The sequence below is a fragment of the Acomys minous genome (genome assembly GCF_964271855.1).
Source record: "Acomys minous genome assembly, chromosome: 3".
NCBI lineage: Eukaryota > Metazoa > Chordata > Mammalia > Rodentia > Muridae > Acomys > Acomys minous.
In genome coordinates this window covers 64544048-64550373 of record NC_140485.1, presented here as the reverse complement: position 1 = coordinate 64550373, position 6326 = coordinate 64544048, and positions in this window count along the sequence as shown.

Below are 6326 nucleotides of genomic sequence, written 5' to 3'. Positions count from 1 at the left end.
TAATTCAGCCAACACACACACACACACACACACTTTAACATGAAGGTTATTTAGCAAATCAAAGCAAAGAAAGTGAGAGAGAGGTGGGGGAGGCTGACCACCCAAGGGGTATGGAAACCCACTGGGACTGGATCCTTCACCTAAGATTTTAAAGTTTTAACAACTATTTATAAGGTAGTTGTCATATTCACCAATGTAAGAGGGCCACCTTCTCTCTCCTGAACCATGATGATGAGGACCACTTCTGCACGCAGGATGCAGGATGCAGGATGCAGAATGCAGGATGCAGGATGCAGGATGCAGGATGCAGGATGCAGGATGCAGGATGCAATTTCTATTTGTGATTCATTTACAAGCCTAGGAGTGGGGATGGTCAGAACAACAAGGTAAATGACACAGCAGGAGGCAGTTCTTAGCCTGTGAGCCACAGCAAATGGGAAAGTGGCCTGCATCTTTCCTTTGATGTAGTGGGGCCCATATAGCTGCAGCTTCAGGGATACTTCACTGTAAAGGGGTACCCCCTTTCTCAGGAGACATGTGGGTACAGGGTACATGCAGAGCTGTAGCCCCCCTCATTTCCCTTGTGCTTAACGCACAGCAGGCTTGGTCTCAGTCCCACTCACTTTGTGCCAAGTCTCTTCTCACTGAGTGTAGCAAAGCTTGCCAGACCTTAGGGACTGCACAACTGATGAGATGAAGGGCCCCATAAGTCAAATGTGTCCTGTGCCTGCTGACCTGCAGCTTATAAACTGGGGACAAATGGGACCAGTCACACAGGGTGGTCTTTATCTTCAATACAGTGAAAAGAGCAAGGTGAGCATTTGCCATTGGATATTCTTGTGGGTGACTTCTGAAGAGGCAGCCCTTGACCTTTGGCCTGCAGCAACAGTGCGTGTTCCCTGAGCAGGCACACTGCCCAGAGTCAGCTAGGATAGGTCAGTCATGGGTGTGCTTCTGTGGGGAACAGTGGGCATCCCTAGGCAGGGTCACTGAGGTTGTGGGCGCAGTTGTTTTTTTTTCCAGGTCATTGTATCACCGAGTGTGGAGAGTGTCCCAGCCTGTGACTTGTATAGGCTGATAGTGATATGAAGTCCCCTTGTCAGTGCCTGCTTGCTGTGGGGAAATGCCAGGCATCAGGTCACTGAGTGCAAAGCAAGGTGGAGGACACAGGCAGGCAAGGGTGACCAGGTTCACAGGATGAGAAACAGATCTGCTTGTTGAGGACCAGGTGTGCGTGCCATAGAAGATGTCGGGGGTGTCTTTGCCCGGTGAGCAAATTGAGTGACGGAGGTTCTGTAGCACACTCCTGGGCACACCATCAGGGCATAGGGACATTAAGATGAGAATTCTTTTTATTTTTGAGGCAGGACCTCATGTTGTCCATCCTGACCTCTAACTGTGAGGTCCTGTGAGATGACTTGGATTTTCTGATCTCCCTGTCTCCACCTTCCAAGTTCTGAAGTTTCAAATGTAGCCATCAAGCCTGGCTCTCTGCAGTAATAGGGACCAAAGCCAGGCTTTCAAGCATGGTAGCCAAGTGCTCTACCAACTGAACTCCATCCCCAGTCCAAATACCCACTGCTGAAGGGATGTGCAAATGGAGTTGACTGCCAGTCTTTGGATCTTATGCTCTAACGTCAGGGAGGAGTAAGAGGAGCTGTTCTCTTTTTGTTTGTTTGTGTTTCTTTTTTGGTTTTTTGAGATATGATCTCTCTGTGTTAGCCTTGGCTGTCCTGGCCTCAACTTGTAGCCCAGGCTGGCCTTGAACTCACAGCAATCCACCTGCCTCTGCCTCCTGAGTGCTGGGAATTAAAGGCATGTGCCATGCCCGGCCAAGGAGGTGGTCCTAAGAGCCCAGAGAAACAGAAAAGAACAGATGATGGAGAGACCAAATTGAGTTTCATGAAGACTCAGGAGTGAAACGTACCAGGGAAATGACAGAGGGAGCCAAAGCCAGAACAGGGGAGAGTGGAGCTGAGGGTTTGGTCAGTTTTTGGTAAAGGTCCAGAAACAGGGAAGTAGAAGAGTGAAGGAGAAAAAGAAGAGTTCACAGCAAGCACGGTTCCTACACGGTGTGGGAAGAGCCTGTGCCAAAACCGTAAGTGCAAAGATATATGAATATACATATACTTGGACTTATCATTTTGTGGGTACAACTGTTCTTCCTGGATGATGTCCAGGCTACATGTGTGTGCCTGTGTCTGTAGGGCCCCGAGGATGATGTCCAGGCTACGCGTGTGTGCCTGTGTCTGTAGGGCCCCAAGGATGATGTCCAGGCTACATGTGTGTGCCTGTGTCTGTAGGGCCCCAAGGATGATGTCCAGGCTACGCGTGTGTGCCTGTGTCTGTAGGGCCCCGAGGATGATGTCCAGGCTACGCGTGTGGTCCTGTGTCTGTAGGGCCCCGAAGACTGCACTGGATCTTCTAGAACTGTGCTTACTGGAACAATCTTACTAGTGAAGGTTTTCTTTCATTTTTTTAAAAAAAATTATTTTTTTAATTAATTCATTCATATTTAGTGAAGGTTTTTAATCTTCAGTTCTTACCTTGTGGAAGGAAAAAATTCAGCCAAGGCACATAGACAATAAGATGTTTACTTAGAAAAAAAAAAGGGAAAGAGGGAAAGAGGGACAGAGACAGAGACAGAGACAGAGACAGAGACAGAGACAGAGACAGAGACAGAGACACACACCCAGAGGCAGAAAACTAGTATTTGCACTGTGGAGTTTTAAGGAATTTCAATGAATATGATGATGAGTCACACAGCAGAGGGGATAAAGTGACCCTACGCTCTCCTGCCTCCTTTCTAAATCACCATAGCTCAGATCTCACTTTTTGGGCAACTCTTCCTCCTGTGATTCCTTGAAAGGCACAGCCACAGAACAGTGGGGGAACCATCAGTGTTGGGGTTCGACCTGGTGCTATGTATTCTAAGGTTAGTGACTTTGCTCCCTGAGGTCTGCTTGCTATCTTTTATGAGTAGACACTCGTGTACCCCAAAATGATGGTTGTAACCTTGCCTAAGAAATTGTTCCTGATTGGCTGAATAAAAGGCCTTAAAGGGTCTTGGGAGGAGGAGAGAGAGGCAGTGGAGGAGGAGAGAGAGGCAGTAGAGGAGGAGAGAGAGGCAATGGAGGAGGAGAAGGACCAGAGTCAGCATGGCCTCAGACAGGACCACAGGACAGCAGTGGAACACTGAAGCTCCCCATGGAGAGAAGCAGCCAGGATGAAGAACATCAGCTGTCATTTGGGGACAATGGATAGGAAGTAGCCCAGAGAAAAATGGTAGAAATGATTAAAGCAGATGGCATGGGATGGGGGCTGGGAGGTAACGAGATAGCTCAGGTGGACATGTCTGCCCATGCCCAGGTAAAATGTGGTGTATTCTACAATCTGACAGGTTTCTGTGTCCTTTATTGATTATGATGGCAGGCTAGATAATACTGTCACAATACTTATAGGCTATTTAATAATAAACATCATTAGCCTACTTGTATTTTCTGAGACACATAAAGAGGCTGCTATTACAAGGGGAAACACACTCTTAGCTCACCATGGTGACTGGAAATTGTCCTTCATCTTTCCTTTGATATAGTGGGGTCCACATAGAGGCAGCTTCAGGGATACTTAACTGTAAAGGGGCACCCCCATTCTCAGGAGGCATTTGGACACAGGGTACATGCAAAGCTGTAGCCCCCCTCATTTCTCTTATGCTTAACTCACGGCAGGCTTGGTCTCAGTCCCACTCACTTTGTGCCAAGTCTCTTCTCACTGAGTGTAGCAAAGCTTGCCAGACCTTAGGGACTGCACAACTGATGAGATGAAGGGCCCCATAAGTCAAGTGTGTCCTGTGCCTGCTGACCTTCAGCTGATGAACCTGAGGCAAATGGGACCAGTCACACAGGGTGGTCTTCATCTTCAGTACAGTGAAAAGAGCAGGGTGAGCATTTGCCATTGGATATTCTTGTGGGTGACATCTGAAGAGGCAGCCCTTGACCTTTGGCCTGCAGCAACAGTGCGTGTTCCCCGAGTAGGCACACTGCCCAGAGTCAGCTAGGATAGATCAGTCATGGGTGTGGGTGTGCCTCTGTGGGGAGCAGTGGGCATCCCCAGAAAGGGTCACTGAGGTTGTGGGCGCAGTTGTTTTTTTTTCCAGGTCATTGTGTCACTTAGTGTGAAGAGTGTCCCAGCCTGTGACTTGTATAGGCTGATAGTGATACGAAGTCCCCTTGTCAGTGCCTGCTTGCTGTGGGGAAATGCCAAGTGTCAGGTCACTGAGTGCAAAGCGAGGTGGAGGACACAGGCAGGCAAGGGTGACCAGGTTCACAGGATGAGAAACAGATCTGCTTGTTGAGGACCAGGTGTGCGTGCCATAGAAGATGTCGGGGGTGTCTTTGGCCGGTGAGGAAATCGAGTGACGGAGGTTCTGTAGCCAACCCTGGACATGCCTCAGGGCGTAGGGAAGTTAGGATGTCAGACCAGAAATCTTTCGTTTTTGAGGGAGGACCTCATGCTGCGCATGCTGAGCTCCAGCCTTCTGGCTAATGAAGGGTGACTTTGAACTGGTAATCCTCCTCCTTCTACCTCCCTGGCATGGGCTTGCCGCTGTGTCCCACCCGTGCCCAGTTTATCTGGTGCAGGGGAGGGGAGCTAGGGCTTTCTGTAAGCTAATAAGAACACATTCTATTTATTAAGTGTGCTACTGTGTCACCTGTACACATCAAGACCCAAACTCTGAGAATACTGACAGGGACATCAAATGCTGTGCCCGTGGTGGAGAGATATCTGGGGAGCATTACAGAGGCCCTGTGTGCCTGTGACCGGCAGCTACCTAATGACCTGGCAGGCTTCTCACAGGCACACATGAGGGATATGGGTAGGGATATATATGACTAGACAATGTGATGTGGAAAACAGAAACCACCTGAACAGCCAGCAACAAGATGATGGTTAAATAAGTGCACATAAATCATTTGGTCAAAATTATGTTCAAGTTAAAAATGAAAATCAACTGAATCGCCGGGCGGTGGTGGCACACACCTTTAATCCCAGCACTTGGGAGACAAAGGCAGATGGGTCTCTGTAAGTTCGAGGCCAACCTGGTCTACAAAGTGAGTTCAGGACAGCCAAGGCTACACAGAGAAAACCTGTCTTGAAGAAAAATAAAATGAAATAAAATAAAATAAAAACAAAAAAACAAATGAAAATTAACTGACTGTCAGTGACATACCAGCAAGGTACCATTGTCAAAGCAAGGTGCTGAATTAAACTGCAGGAAGGCTTGTTGATTGCAGCCCACAGACAGTGCCAGGAACTGGTCATACCCTGAGCTCATTGACAATGAAATAGGCTCTGAAGGCTGAGTACCACCTTCTGGACTTGGGGTGGGTGTGGCTTCTGGGAGGCAGGCAGGAGGGGAAAGCTTTGCTTCATGGAAAGCTGTGAGATGTGAACAAATCTGCTGGGTTGCATTTCTCATTGATGTGCTGAATGGTGAAAGCTCAAATAAGCCAGACAACCACTGCTTTTCTGAGTGCTGTAAATGTCTATTTGTAAAAAAAAAAAAAAAAAAAAAAAATCCTGTTTTATAGCTGGGTGTGGTGGCACACACCTTTCATCTCAGCACTAGGCAGGCAGAGGCAGGTGAGTCTCTGTGAGTTCAAGGCCAGCCTGGTCTAGGACAGCCAAGGGTGTACAGAGAAACTCTGTCTCAAACCCCACACCGGCAAAAAAATCCTGTGTTTTTTTTTTTTTTTAACTCTTTTTGTCTTTTTTGTGTGTATGGAGGTAGGTCTGTGCCTTCGGAGACGACAAATCTTGAAGTGACTCTTTTGGAGTTATGAGTGGCTGTGGGCCTCCTGCCATGGATGCTGGCAACCAAACGCAATTCTCTGGAAGAGCAGTGCGTGTTCTTAGCTGGTGAATCATCTATCTCTCGACTTCTTTCTTTACTTCTTCCTTTCTCCTTCCTTCCTTCCTTCCTTCCTTACTTCTTTCCTTCCTTCCTTCCTCCTTTCCTTTTGTTTGTCCTTTAAATGATTTATATGTTATGTGTATATGTGCACACATACCAGCAGGCATCAGAAAAGGACACCCACCTGTTATTCTCCACTGACTCCTTCAGGACAGGGTCTGAGTAATCCTCCTGTCTCTGCCTCCCTCATACCTGAGGTTCCGGTGTGCATGAGACACCGGGCTTGTTACTGAACTCTTAGCCTGTGGGCCATGTCTTCAGAGCCCTGTTTTGTTTGGATTGCTTTGAGACAGGGTCTCTCTGTGAATCGCAAGCAGGCCTTGGACACGCAGGAATCCTCCTCCTGTTTCTG